This window comes from Galeopterus variegatus, unplaced genomic scaffold (assembly GCF_000696425.1).
Source record: "Galeopterus variegatus unplaced genomic scaffold, G_variegatus-3.0.2 Scaffold1066, whole genome shotgun sequence".
Taxonomy (NCBI): domain Eukaryota; kingdom Metazoa; phylum Chordata; class Mammalia; order Dermoptera; family Cynocephalidae; genus Galeopterus; species Galeopterus variegatus.
Window position 1 is genome coordinate 86,321 of NW_007727177.1, and position 15,731 is coordinate 102,051.

Genomic DNA, 15,731 nt, shown 5'->3' on the forward strand with positions numbered 1-15,731 from the left:
ACGTTTGTCCGTCCTCAGTTGATGGACATTTGCATTATTTCACTTTTGGGCTCTGATGAACAATGTTGCTATGGACATGGGGAAGGAATTTGATTTTAGCCACTCCCTTTCCCACTGGGACTTGTCCTAGGGCCTGGAGCTGCCTGGAGCCAGTCAGGTCGCTTTCCCTCACGGCTAGGGGAAATCACACTCCCAGACGTGGAAAAATCTAAACCGGTGGCCTGGATGAGTCCACTGCAGACAGGTTCGGCACTGTTTGTATAACCCAGCAGGTCTTGGCACACTCATATCCCAGCATCTGTTTCTCCACTGCGGGATGTGATTCTGGGTGCAGGGCTGATGCTGGGGTGACACTCCCACCCCATACACTGGGATGTTGGAGACCTCACCCAAGACTCCTCCTCCAGTCCCCATAACTCCACCCAGTGGCCTAACACCACAAGCCTGTCAGCTTGGAGGGCCTTCGAGGCCCTGGGATCATTTTAAATCCATCCATGAGTGGACCAACCTGTTTATTGACAGCAGGATTCCAGCAAGAACTGTTGGGTGGGATTGTTTCCTCAGTGGGTGCTCAACACCTCATTGACACGCCCTGCTATTTGATCTCATTGCCTGGTCTGCTGTAACCTCTGCCTAACAACCACGTGGGTTCATGGGAGGAACAAAAGAACCAGTGAGAAAGGCCCTGTGCACACGGTCCCTTTTGCTGCTATATAATTGCCTGAATACTTGTGAAGGAAATTAAGTAAAGGCAGCAGTGGGAGAGACCTCCTTTCTCAGGGGGTGAGGTGGACTTCCTCTCATGCCTGATTAGAGCTTGCCACGGCTTTCATGACCTACATCCCTCCCGTCATCCCAACCCACCATGAAGTAGGCTGGGCAGGCCCGTTGTCCACATTGTGCAGATGAAGAAATGGAAACTCAAGGAGGCTCAGTCACCCGCCCAAAGTCACAAAACCAGTTGAGCGATGGAGCCTGGCATGTCTCCCAGCCCCCGGCCTAATGCTTTTCCTCTGCCAGTGGCTGCTCAGAGTCTGTTGGGTCATGAGAGGATTCCTCCCAAGGGATCTGGTTCAGCCCTCACCCCTGGCTCCTCTCTGAGCCTTTCTTCTTGCACCTCTGTCTCCCTGTGCACCTGCTCTCCCTACTTCTCCTGGTGTGCTGTGGCTGGCAGGGCCCTCACCTTTCCCACTCATCCTTTACATGAGTCCTGTCTAAAATACGTGACTCTGAATTGCACAGGATATTTGAAATGTACAGTACTAACATGTTTAAAGTGAGAGGAGGCAGTGTCTTCAAATCAAAAGTGCTTCTGTGAGAGCTGCAAAGTCAAAGCCCACCCTCCCTACAGTCATAAAACCTTAGAGCAGAAGGGAACTTCAAGATGAACTCTTTCTTAAAAATATACATGTATTTGAGGACAAATGCCTGAAATAAATACACCAAATGTTAGCAGCAATTACCTCGAGGTGGGGGTATTATAGGTGTTTTTAATTTTCTTCTTCAAGCTGTATTGTATATGCTGTACAATGAGGATCTTTTATTTCTGTAATTGAGGAAAAAACCTAAAAACGAATGCTGTTGTTCAATAGCAGCAACTCCAACCTCAAATTTTATAAACAAAGAAAAGGAAACTTGGGGAGAACATGCCTGGTCTGAGGTCACACATGGTTTACCAGTGGAGCTGGCTGAGTCCAGGTCTCAGGGCTCCTGTTCTCACGGCTTTGCCCTGGCGCCATGCCTTGGTTAGAGAGTGGCCAAGCTTACCTTTCTTACTGGGGCAGCAGTTTGGGGTTGTTTGTCTGCCCCTTGTAAGGGGCCTGAGTTTCCCTGAGGTGACAGTGAGCAGGCACCATTTGAAAAGACACCAATTGGGGAGACACCAATTGAAGCAAAGAGATGCTCGTTTGTTTAGCTTTTTAATATTCAAACACACATTGTCATTCCCTTTCCATAAAGAGCCCTTCCCCACAGGTTGCAGGAAGGCTGTATAATTGTTGACACACGCCATCCACAGGCTCCTTTCAAGGCTAAGTCTCCAGGCCCCTTAGTCCAGCCAGAAAGTACTGCTGCTGATTAAGGAGTTGCCTTCACTGGCACTTGCACCTGGAATTGCTGGAAGAGCATCTTCTTCGAGGACGGGTCGTGAGTGATCGAGCCTCGGATCCTTGCAGTCCCACTCCCCAGGGCCCAGTAGAGCTTCTTCCGTGCAGGTGTCACAGGCTTCTCTCATGGGCACTCCATGGTGCTTGCAGCTGTCCGTGGCAATTGATTGACAAATATGTTTTCTTTCTAGGAACTCACAGACTTAAAACCTTGTATATCGATGAAGGTATTTTGTTGTTGAGAGTTGAAACATGAGTCATACTTAAGGGCACTCCTGTCATCTCCAACATGAAACTTTCACAACGCTTGCCTCTTTTTTCTCGGCCCCTCTGCTCCCTAGAATACACATGTTCTTCAGGGAGCATTTGATTGTATAAGCCATACTCAATCTTTCATATGTACCAGGCGAGGACTTTTTCAAAAGGACTTTATTATGATTGTTGGGCTTGAACATGAGTTGGCTTTTGTTCTTTCAGTTCTATTAAGTGAATTGAACCTATAACCTCACCTGAAGTTGGGAGTAAGGAATGCAGCCCACCCCATAGACTTTGCCAACATGCAGAATAAAAAGGCCACCGTTGAAATGATGATTTGAATCACAAAGGCAGAGTTTGCTCTTTCTCTGCTAGTAAGTGTTCGTATTTGTTTTGGAAGTTGATCTATGTGTCCTCATTGTGAAGGGGCTTATCATATGATAAAGGGACTTTTTCACAGTCAAAAATCAGGGACAGGCAGTGGAACCAACATGGAAAAGCAGGGAGCCGGCTGGGAAGCACATGGTATTTAGGCAGGACATCCCCTGCCTCCTCCCTATGGGGCCCTGTTGGGGATGCCTGTCAGTTCCATAACAAGGTCTCTGTAACGTAGGTGCTGCCTAGTTGAGAAGGGAACTGGGGAGACGCGAGATGGGGTGGCATTAAGTGTTTGAGAAAGCTTTCTGGAGGGAGGTGGGGCTTGAGAAAGCTCTGGACTGGGCGAGGTTCAGAGAAGCAGAAGGGAATGGGAAAGAGAGAAATAAAGGCTAGTCCAGGGCTATTGAGGTACCTGTCAGAGGCGTATGGAGAAGTTTTGTGAAAAAGATAGGGATAGTCTGGTATAGTTCTGTAAGATCTGCCGTGGCCACCCTGGGCAATTTTAATGTTTGGTTCAGAGATGCTACAACCTGGAAGAAAAGTTGAGCCCTTCCCTCAGCCTGTTGTGTTTAGACGGGCAGGGCTGCCTGTGAATGGGGCAAGGAGGTGCCAACTGAAGACCTCATGCCCACCCCCTTCAGCCAGGGCAGCTCTGCCCTTCCCTGATGAACTTCCACCTAGGATTTCATTTGAAGAAGGGGATTCTGGTGCAAATCAAAAATGTTGGGAGCTGTCTGGTTAGCTCACTTGGTTAGACCATGGTGCCATTACACCAAAGTCTTGGGTTTGGATCCCCGTACTGGCCAGTCACCCCCACCCAAAAAAAGTTGGAATTTACCAATCCAGTCTATCCACCCCATGTTAAATGCAGGAGAACTGAGGCTCAGAGGAGCGAGGCAACTCATCTCTAGATTGTACAGCTGGTCAAAGACAGAGAGGTGTAACCACATCCCACCTTGTGTCCGGAGCAGTAATCTTTATACTACCCCACCCCACCAGCATGGCAGGAGACAGCGAACAATAGATTCACTTTCCTTGAGTTCCTTTTGAGAAGAACTAATCTTGTTAAAATTAGAAAATTACTTTGACAAAATAACTTTCAGTCCTCAAAAGTTTTCAAATAAAAGATGTTGACTTTAGAAAGAATACATTTTATGGTTCTATAAAACATGCAATGCGATGGCTCATGGACTATTAATAACTTTTAATACAACATGATTTAGGCAAATCAACAAGCTCAGGGTATGAATAGCTTCATTGGGGATGCCAGAAGAATAAACTGTTAATTCCCTGATTGTGAATCATACTTAATCCTCAAGTGTGTCACAAACTCCAATGCTACCATAATTTAAGAGAGAATAACTCTAGAAATGATGTCGGTGGAGTATTTTTCCAGTTTGGCTGGTAAGATTGGAAACAGTTTGTAATTGCAAGCTTGTGCCATTGGGAGCTGCCTCATTAAACACTTCATTGCCTCAGACATTTGAAGGATAAAAAACATCCCTTTGCCTCTGAATCTGTAACCAACTATTATACTAAAATATAAGCTATAAGATCAAAGCCCCTTAAGGTTTTAAATGAAGCCACTAGAATATAAACCTGAAAAGTAATAGNTGTAATCTTTATACTACCCCACCCCACCAGCATGGCAGAAGACAGCGAACAATAGATTCACTTTCCTTGAGTTCCTTTTGAGAAGAACTAATCTTGTTAAAATTAGAAAATTACTTTGACAAAATAACTTTCAGTCCTCAAAAGTTTTCAAATAAAAGATGTTGACTTTAGAAAGAATACATTTTATGGTTCTATAAAACATGCAATGCGATGGCTCATGGACTATTAATAACTTTTAATACAACATGATTTAGGCAAATCAACAAGCTCAGGGTATGAATAGCTTCATTGGGGATGCCAGAAGAATAAACTGTTAATTCCCTGATTGTGAATCATACTTAATCCTCAAGTGTGTCACAAACTCCAATGCTACCATAATTTAAGAGAGAATAACTCTAGAAATGATGTCGGTGGAGTATTTTTCCAGTTTGGCTGGTAAGATTGGAAACAGTTTGTAATTGCAAGCTTGTGCATTGGGAGCTGCCTCATTAAACACTTCATTGCCTCAGACATTTGAAGGATAAAAAACATCCCTTTGCCTCTGAATCTGGAACCAACTATTATACTAAAATATAAGCTAAAAGATCAAAGCCCCTTAAGGTTTTAAATGAAGCCACTAGAATATAAACCTGAAAAGTAATAGCTTTTACTTCTGCTAATATTTTTCGTATTGCCAACAGCAGTAACTATACAGCTTTCAACATTAGCCTATCATAATTTATATAAGTTATCTTGGGGTCTCAAAAAGTATGCCTGCTACAGAAGGTACGAGCTCGAAAACCAGGTAGTCAGGTAAACAGGTGCATGACTGGTTTGTGACAACTGGGAATGGTGGGGATTGTGGCTAACTAGAGAGCATCTTCCCCTTCTGTGGTGGAGGGGCACCAGCTATGTCATCCTTCTAACTGTTGTCACACAGGAATACAGGACCTGTGTTATCAGCCCTTCTGATTTTTCAAAAGATGCCAGAAATCCAGATTTGCAAGTGGTATCTCATAATTTTTAAACACTGGCAACAATCCAGTTTTTCTTTGTTTTTATTCATAACATTGGGCAGGACAAAATTAAATTTGTGTTTTGCCCTGCAGTCCTCGTTTTGTTTGTTGCTAAATACAATAATGGTGAAGCTTAATTGCTAAAGATACTCTTAAGGGATGCTTATCAGTTCCTCTTTTTCTTTCCAGCATTCAGCGTTTGTTTGCAGCTTTAAGCATTATTTTTCCCTTAACAAAAATCCAAAGGGTTCTGATACTCCCCGTGGACTCATTCCACCCCCAGTCATAAAGCTGTCAGTTTAGGCCATTCTTCCACTCTCTTTGTCCTTGAGATATGTTGCAACGAAGAATTGTAGGATTTCTAAGTGTGGTTTTTGGATCCACACTTTAAGGAACCAGGGAAGCCTGTGCATAAACTCAAATGCAGTTTAAGGTGCAGGGGTGGGGGGGGGTGCTCCAGTTGACAGTGGGATCAGTAGAGGGTGGAGGTGCTGGAGCTCCAGCCTCAGAGGTCCAGAGGGGGATCTGGAACTGTGCTGTCCAATGCAGTGGCCCCTGGTCACATGGAACTGCTGAGCACTTGGAGTGCGGCTAGAGTGAACCGATGTGCTGTCAGTGTGAAATACACACCAGATATGGAAAAAGTATGGAACAGAGATAAAATATCTCATTCTTAATATTGAGTGCATGTTGAAAAGATATTTTAGATATATTTGGGTAAATAAAATATATTGTTGAAATTAATTTGATCTGTTTATTTTTACTTTCTAATCTGGTTAGTAGAAAATTTGAGGGCCGGCCCGTGGCTCACTCGGGAGAGTGCAGTGCTGATAACACCAAGGCCCCGGGTTCAGATCCCATATAGGGATGGCCGGTTTGCTCACTGGCTGAGCGTGGTGCTGACAACACCAAATCAAGGGTTAAGATACCCTTACCGGTCATCTTTTTAAAAAAAAAAAAATTTTTTTTTAAAAAAAGAAAATTTGAAATTACATCTGTGACTCAAATTATATTCTACTGATCATTGCTGCCCTAGAACAGGGGACCACAAACTCCCTTAGGCTCTGCAGTTCATATGGTCTTTGTGTGACCACTCACTCCACCTTCCTAGTACAAAAGCAGCCACAGACAAGATGTAAATGAATGGGCATGGCTGTGTTCCAATAAAACTTTATTTACAAAAACAGACAAAAACAGACTGGCTAGATTGGCTAACTCCTGCTTAATGAGAAGATAAAAGCCAACAGTAAGCAGGGGACAAGCGAACTTCTGAGGGGCTGGTGGCATTCTGTTTCTTGATCTGGATGCTAGTTAAGTGGGTAGGTATGCTAACTTTTTGAAAATTCATCAAGCATATCACAAGAGGTCTTCAAATAAATGCATGGAAAGATTCATATTATCTTTTAATTCTATTTTTCTGTGAACTTTTTGAAGTACCCTTATACATTGTATTTCATAAAAAGTTGACTTAAAAAGGACCAGAGATGTGCATCTCCTCTTAAAGTGCGTGGAAAGATTCATATTATCTTTTAATTCTATTTTTCTGTGAACTTTTTGAAGTACACTTATACATTGTATTTCATAAAAAGTTGACTTAAAAAGGACCAGAGATGTGCATCTCCTCTTGTCAATTGGTGACAATCCTCTTTCCATTTTAAGAGTGAAATTGCTTTTCCAGTTCTCTAACAGCAGTCAACCATTTAGTTGTACAAAGTCACTTGGCTTTTCCCCAAGTCTCTGTAGCTCCTGTCTTACCATACATCCATTCTGTGCAAAAGTCACTACCTTTGAAGAATTGTACTGGGACAAAATTCAAGCTATTGATCATTCAGGGAGTTACAAGGAGATAGAATTTACTGGCTCTCAAAAGCATAAACTGTATTAAAGCTGCATATGCTTAAGCCATCAGATTTTGCCAATTTAAGAAAAAAAAAAAAAATCCGGTTCCTGATGAGCTCATTGTGTCTGCAGATTGAGTAAATGGGTTTTAATATTTTGCCATCTGAATATATACAAAAGAATGTGACTTTTCCTTCTGGATCTCGATGCTGACCAACTGTCAAGGAACTTGATCATGGCTGCTCAGATCACATGAGAAAGACTGGAGACCACCGGGGCTCAAGGTCAGAGGACAGGAACTCATGAGAACAGGCTCCTGAAATCGGGGCATGTGCACTCCAGACCCAGCTGCGTCCTGGTGGCCGAGAGAACGTCCTTCCACCCCAACTCTTTGGTGCAGCTCGGCATCGAAACTGCAGAGAGGGAGCTTCCAGAAGTGGAAACATTTTTAAATCAGTCTTTTAACTTTCTGCCTGTGGATACAGCTGCGTTGACACAAAGCCACGTTTGAGGCATGATGTCTCGGAAGCCTGGCACCACGGAGTGTTTTTCTACTGGGACCCATAATTGCTGGCTTTTAAGAGGGGTCCTGTGTTCAGTTTTATCAATGTGGTGCTTGAACGGGACTTTCAGCTGACCTCCAAAAGGAAATAGTTTTAAAAGGAAGAATTTTAAGTCTGCCAAGAGCCAGATAATGGCACAGCACAGAGAAAAGCCAGGGTTTTGTGGTTTTTATATTAAAATACAAGTCTCTTAATGCCCCAGAACAGCAGCCTACAGAAAATGTGAAGTTTAATACATGAGGCTAAAAGAAGTAGTTTTAAAGATCGAAAATTTCCCTCTTTGTTCCTTGCGATTTCCTTTCTCCTGAGCCTTCTCCTATGTCTATTTTTGCTTTTATACAAGTGACTTTTTTCAGTAAAGTAAATTTCAAAGTACTCTGAAAATGTGCACACTGGGCTCCCGGCTTCATGCCTGAGGAGCTTTCAGCCTGGACGCTCTGCAAAAATGTGTCTTGAGGACAAAGGCCATTAACATTTGGTTAATCCAGCATCATAAATTACTTTCTCCACAAACTACCAGTGAGAGAGACCCCCCTCCATGGCTTTTTCTGAGCTGTGTCTTGCAGTTTTTAACCCCATCTGCACTAGCAACCTTCCGCCCCACTCGGAATCAGATGGGAGCTCTGTGAGCATGTGGCAGGGGCTGATCAGCCCGACTCAGTGAAGGCTGTAGTTTCTCCTGAGAGCCATTGCTTGTGAGGGAAATGCTGCCTATCCCATCATCAGTGCGGACACTGGCTAGATCCAAGACAAGGGATTAAGCAGACTGCAGAGCGGTTCACAGAGAATGTAACCCACAGTTCCCCAGACCAGCTGGCTGCCACTGTCATCTCGCCTTCTGTTTGCAGCAGCCACATTGACAGGTGGGACTGTGAAGAACAGCATAGGCTGCTAATGGAGGTTTGGGGAACCCCGAGTTCAGCTGAAACACCACCTTCGCTTTCATCATTCGATATATGCCCCTGGTGCAGTGTATTTAGTTGTAAAACAAGTTCCAGGGGGTGCATTTTGGGATTAGAAATGGCTGCCAGAAGGGAGTTTGCCTGAACTGCAATCTGACTCTTATCTCCAGGGTTGCTGGGAACCAGGGTGACAGAGAGGCCAGTGGAGCCGGGGGACAAAGAGAACACCTTGGGGCAGGTGAGATGAGAGTGGGGAAGAGTCCTAGATGGTGTGGATGGGACACTGGGCCAAAGAGGATCCAGTCCAAGAGAGAGGAAGGATTTGCAGTTTTGGGAGTTCTGGACACAGGTGAAGCTTGGAGATGGTATACGTGAAGGGGATTAGAAAAAGTTTCCAGCCGGGCCGGCCTGTGGCTCACTCGGGAGAGTGTGGTGCTGATAACACCAAGGCCCCGGGTTCGAATCCCATATAGGGATGGCCGGTTCGCTCACTGGCTGAGTGTGGTACTGACAACACCAAGTCAAGGGTTAAGATCCCCTTACCGGTCATCTTTTTAAAAAAAAAGAAAGTTTCCAGCCACTGGGGAGGCCCACTCAGGTGCTGGAGATGCTGAGGAACAAAGAGCCCTGGGCTCCCAAGAGTTCTGGGGTGGGGTGACTGCATGTGGTTGGTGGGTGCTGTGGCCACCGCGTTAAGGCTGGCTGGGAGGATGTGTAAGTTACGTATCGTCTCAGTAATGCTGCTTAACAAAGCACCCCCAAATGCAGAGGTGTACAACAGCCAGCGTGTCTTCCACACTGTCACATCTGCAGGTCAGCTGGGCCTGGCTGAGCTCAGCTGTGTTTGGCTCCAAGTCATGGCTCGGTCCAGGTCTGCTCCATGTGCCCCTTGTCCTCCCTGGCAGGTGTTCTCAGGGCCATGGCAGGTCACTAGAGCACAAACCCAACTGCAGAAGCGCTCTCCTTGCCAGTGAGCACGTCATTTATTCTTTTGGCCAGAGCAGCTCACAGAACCAAGCCCCACATCAAGGGGGCATATGCTCACTGGAAGGAACTGCAGAGTCACATGCAGAGGGTGCAGTGAAGAGAGGGGTGAAGAATTGGAGGTGGTGAAATGACCAAGCTGATTTTTATCAGAATCTCCAGGTAGTGATCATGGCTCAGGATGGACTCCCATTAACTAAACTCTTGCAATTGGTATATAAACCAGAATGCCACTTAATTGATTTGCAGTAAGATACCTAAATATGTTGTGGGCTAGAAAGCTCCTGTCACCCACTCAGTGTATTTTTTTAGTGTAGAAAATTTACATAGAACATCAAATCATAATTGATACTTTGCTTATGAACATGGAGGTAGAGCAGGAAGCATTGGCTGGATGATTCTAAAGGCTTGAATTATCCAGGGCTGGTTGCCTGAGGCCTCTGTCGTCTGACAGTTAAAATGTCTGCCAAAGGGGTCGTGGGCAGGCTGCCCCTGTTCAGGTAGAGACAATGCTAAATTAATTATTTTGCATTTTCTAACTTCCTCTCTAATCATTCTTAATCTACATTCTTCCTTTCCATATAAGGTAACTGTATTAGTCTGTTTTCTGTCTCTTATAACAGAATACCTGAAACTGGGTAATTTATAAAGAAATAAAATTTATTTTCTATATTTTTGGAGGCTGGGAAGTCCACAGTCCAGGGGACACGTCTCTTGAGGGCCTTCTACAGCGACACAGGTTGTCACATGGCGAGAATGGGCTGAGCAAGAGAGCTAACCTGCTCACTTGCTGTCCTAATAAAGCCATCAGAACCACACCCATGACCACCCATTAAACCATCAGCTGATTACTCCATGAATGGACCAATCCATTCCCTAGGGCATAGTCCTCACTAATCACCTCTTAAAGACCCCAGCTTTAAACTACCATAATAGGATTTCCCACCCTCTTAACACTGTTACAGTGGGGATTAAGTTTCCAACACATGAACCTGTGGGGGACACATTCAACCCATAACAGTAACATAGATTTAAAGATGCTAATGAAATTATTCTTCTCTGAGTACAAGCTGATCACCATATTGGGAATTAAGGTGTTTGCAAGATTCCACAGCCACCCAGCTGCTGAGGACTATTGCTTAAAATAAGGTGCTTTTCATATTCATTAACATCTCTGGCATTGGGTATTATGCCTGACGGCATCTCACATTCCCTGTTGGCCACGTGGTCATGAAGTGGTGGTCATTTCTTATGTGTGTGCAAACTTGCTTGATATTCTTGGGGGCCTGACTGGCCAGCTGTAGCCTGGATGTTTCAGTCAACAAACCATTTAAGGACCTTTGCGGAAGGGATATGAGTCTAGGTTGTTTGAAAGCTTTCCATGGACCTCTTCTATAAGATCAAAAAAACTCCAACATCAGACTTGCAAAACTGATGCCAGAGGCTTGGGAGAAAATCCTGGAAACGGTGATGGAGATCTCTAGAGATGCTGCATCACCACTGCCTTTGAAAGATCAGACTCTGCATAGGAGGGAGTTTTAGGAGTATCTTAATTCATTAATGCTGCTTTTATTTTCCTTTTAATGTATGCAGAAAAACGATATATGATGGCATCTATGTCTACATAAGCCTTTAGGGTTTAAGAGTTCTTTTAGTAAGATTAAAATAAATTCTAAGGGATAAGAAAATAAATTCTAAGGGATTGCTGTGGTTTAAAATTGGCAATATTTGTCTCACTAGGTGGTTTGTAAAATAATGATGCTGCTTACAATTGATGAGTTAGATGCTATTAAATTTAGTGTTTCTCCACTGGAACATCCCAGTGATTGATCATCAGAAATGGAACTAGACTCATGAAGAGGGTGACCTTGGATGTGAAGAGATTCCAGACCTTGCAGCGTGGCTAGCAATGAAAAACAGGAAGAGTCCACTTTTTGTATGGCTTTTTAAAGCCTTTGTGCATACTGGAATATCTTAGTTGCTCTCCTTCCTCATTTTAAAAAATCTTATTTTTATTGAGGTATGATTTGTATATAGCAAAGTGCCAAGTCTTAGGTGTACAGCTCAATGAGCTTTATGTATACATCCATGAAACCACCACCCATATCAAGGTCTAGAACATTTTCACCCCCAGGTAGTTTCCTGTGCCCTTCCTGGTCAATACCTCCTTTAAACAAGGATAGCCACTATTCTGATATCTTTCACCACTATTAGTTTGGCCTGTTACTGATCTCCATATAAATGGGACCGAAATATATATACCTTTGTGACTGTCTCCTTTTGCTCAACATAATGTTTTTGAGATTTAGCCGTGGTGCTACATAAATCAGTAAATGCTTCCCTTTTATTCCTGGGTACTTACCCATCATATAAATATACCACAATTTATTTACCTATTTTCATGTTGATGGCTATTTAAGTTGTTTCTAGGTTGGGCTATTATGAATAAAGCCATTATGAACATTTTTATACATATGTCTTTTGGTAAATGTATGCATTCATTTATCCTGTATGCATAACTGCAAGTGGAATTGCTGGGTTATAGAGTAAGCATAGATATTAGTAGATAATTCCAGTTTTCCAAAGTGGTGGGACCAATTTTTTTTTTCCTACTGGAAGTGTATGAGAATTCCAGTTGCTTCACGTCCTTGCCAACACTTAGTATAGTCAGTCTTTTAAGTTATACTCCTTCATGTGGGTGGATAGGACTGTCTCATTGTGGTTTTAATTTGGATTTTCCTTATGAGTAATTGTGTGTAATGCTTTAATGTGCTGTATGTTTGGATATTCTCTGTAGTGAAGTTTCCATTCACATCTTTTGCTCGTTTTTAAAATTTGTTTTGTCTTTTTCTTATTGGTTTCCAGGGATCTTTATATATTCTGGCTATATGGTCTTTGTCAGATACATATATTTGTAACATCTCCTGTTCTATGTTCATTCACTTTTTTTTTTTTTTCCTTTTTGGATCGCAACCCTCGGTGTCGCGCCCGTACCGGGGACCGGCAATGGGATCGCAACCCTTGGTGTTGCGCCCGCACCGCGCTCAGCCAGTGAGCGGGAACCGGTCTCCACATGGGATCCAAACCCTCGGCGGGAGCGCCGTCACACTCCCAAGCAACGCACTCCCCAGTGCGCCACTGGGCCGGCCCTCATTCACTTTTTAATAATATGTTTTGTTGAACAAAAGCTTTTTATTTTCATGAGGTCCAATTTATCCTTTTATTATGGTTTATCTTAAAAAAATGTTTTTATTGAGATGGTTGGATCTGTGTAGTAGATCTTAGCCTGCCCCTCATTTTCCTGATCTCATTACCCCTGTTTCTCTTGCCAGTTCAACTGCCTGCTGAAGTCAGTGTATTTGGGGAGAGTGGAAATCAGCTTAGGCTAAATCTGGGTGAAGCAGGAAGTGTTATAGGGTTAAATTAGGAAGGTGAGGTCAGCAAATTTGCAGAATAGATCAAAGCAGGAAGAGACCCAATGCTGCTAGATTTTTTTGGTCCAAGGGACCTGAAAGGAAAGATGTATTCTAGAGGCTTTGTGGTTGGGTGACCGATAACTAACGGCATTGCTGTCCAGCCCACATATCTGCATTCTATCTCCTAGAGTGTTTTGAGAGGCTTGTCAGATTCCTTTATGAAATCAAACTCTTCATGTTTATTTTCCCTAATATGTTGCCTAGAAACATTAAAAAGTCAATGAAGTTCATGTTTTAGGGACATCATGCTAATGTCTAGTGGCCATCATTTTTCTTCTAAGTGCTCAGAAACCATCATCTTAATAATCCTCTCTTGACCATAACCAGGAAACAAAACCTTCATTTAGAATAACATGTACCCATCCCTAATCCTCTGACTCCTCCCCCACTCTCCATAAGATTTCCCAAAACAGGTCAATGTCAATAATTCCATGATCTCATCTGTTTTCCCCCAGTCCAGGGTAAATGTTTGGGTCTGCTTTACATAATGAGACCCTTGCAGGGCCTAGACCGAACTGCCCCAGCAGTTCTAGGCTCTCAGGGCCCCGTGGGAGCTGGCAGGAAGCTCAGGACATGCAGGGAAAGGCAGGACCGCTGCCCTCCATGGAGGACAGAAGCATGGTCTTAAAGTGGATTTAGGTCAGATAGCAGCAGCGGAGTTGAGACCCCGGGACTCAGGAGGTGGGCTCTGAAGGCCGTGGGGCTATGGGGCTTTCCTGGGAAGGCAGAGAAGCTCTGCAGTGAGAACATACTTCCATGCCAGCCCATCGCAGGAGTTTCATCCTTAGAATGTCTGAACAACAGGAACGAAGTGAAGGCTCCTAAGAGGTAGCAATCGGCAGGAACAAGAGAGGGAGCAGCAGCCCCACTTCCAGGGGTGGGCTGGACCAGGCTGCAGAGATGCCCTTGAGCTTCCCTTGAGCTTCGATCCTCAGGGCTGGGCAGATGCACGTGGAGCAGTAGAAAGAGAGGGCTCTTGGGAGCCACGAGTACCTGGTTCTAATCCTGGTTCTACTGCTTATGAATTGTATAACATTAGGCAAAATGGTGCCCTCATCCTAAGATTGACAAGAGGGTCAAATGGGATAATATGTATAAAATGCCAATGTTCCCATTTCTTTGGCTCCTCCTTCCCGTTGCTGTCCCCAACAGATAGATTTTAGTCCTTATCTTTCTTGCCCACTTCGCAGCAATGGCTCCGTGGAACTGTCACAGTGTCTTAAAATAAAACCTTCACTTGGCTTCCATGTAGATCCCTGACCCTCAGGACTGGGTAGATGCACGTGGAGCAGTAGAAAGAGAGGGCTCTTGGGAGCCACGAGTACCTGGTTCTAATCCTGGCTCTACTGCTTATGAATTGTATAACATTAGGCAAGATGGTGCCCTCATCCTAAGATTGACAAGAGGGTCAAATGGGATAATATGTATAAAATGCCAATGTTCCCATTTCTTTGGCTCCTCCTTCCTGTTGCTGTCCCCAACAGATAGATTTTAGTCCTTATCTTTCTTGCCCACTTCGCAGCAATAGCTCCGTGGAACTGTCACAGTGTCTTAAAATAAAACCTTCACTTGGCTTCCATGTAGATCCCATCTTCCCTGACAACGGCTGCCATCGATATGCCGACAACGCCCACATTTGTATCTGCAGCACACATCTCTTTGCTAAGAGCCAGATCCGTTGATGTACCTGCCTCCTGAACTTTCCACATGGATATCCCACTGACAACTCAGACTCAATTCCAACACTCGACTCATTATCTTTTCCCTAAATCCTCCCCTTCTTTACCTATATTCTCTATCCTGAGAGCCCAGTCATCAAGCCCAAAACTCGGGAGTCACGGATTCAAGTGCAAGTGGTTTTATTTGCGAGGTAATCCCAGAAGCACCGGTAGGGGATCAGGGAAGGGAAGGAAGCCAGTATAGGATGTGTTTATCAAGCCTGGTACCACTGTGGATAACTGGAACTTAATCTCCCTGAAGAACTCTGAGATGCTGTGTGGAGCACAAGCTTCAGAGACACTCATCCCAAGGGGTAAAGGAGCTGGATATTATTCACCAACTTCTGTCAGTCATTGGCTGGCACTTCTGGCTGCCATACATGTGCTAGCATTGAGTCTCACCAACCAGAGAAAACCCTCAGGCAAAGTGACACAGGTGATGAAAGGTGGAAGTCAGAAATGGGGCACTTGACTGGTGCCCAAGGAAGAGAGCCTCTATCTGGACTGCCCCTTTACTCGGATAATTTGTACCTAATTTTCAGGTTGCATGGTTGTCTGCTTCTCTGGGAACCTTCTGTCGCTGTCACATGCTCACCCTTCTTGTATGCAGGCATCCCTCTCTTTTAGCACAGATGACCTGGCATTTTAGTTGTTTCTTTGTTTAATCATGGCCCTCACTAGACTATGAGCATCTTGAGAACAGAAACCAAATCTTAATTCATCTTCATATCCTCAGAGTTGAGTGAGTGAGTGAGTGAATGAACAGGCCATATCGGGGGTAGCACAGCATGTACACTCCTGCAGGACTGTCCAGACAAGGTAGGCAGGCAGCATAGTGTGGTCAGGGCTAAGAACACCTTTCTTTCACTATTGCAAACCCTGAGATAACATTTTGTCTCTTC

The 15,731-nt window shown here is 44.2% G+C and overlaps 1 protein-coding gene across 1 annotated transcript in view; it reads left to right on the forward strand.

Moving 5' to 3' along the window:
• Positions 1-15,731, forward strand: part of RIN2 (Ras and Rab interactor 2) — a 185,427-nt gene that overhangs the window by 40,939 nt on the left and 128,757 nt on the right. The window lies entirely within an intron of this gene.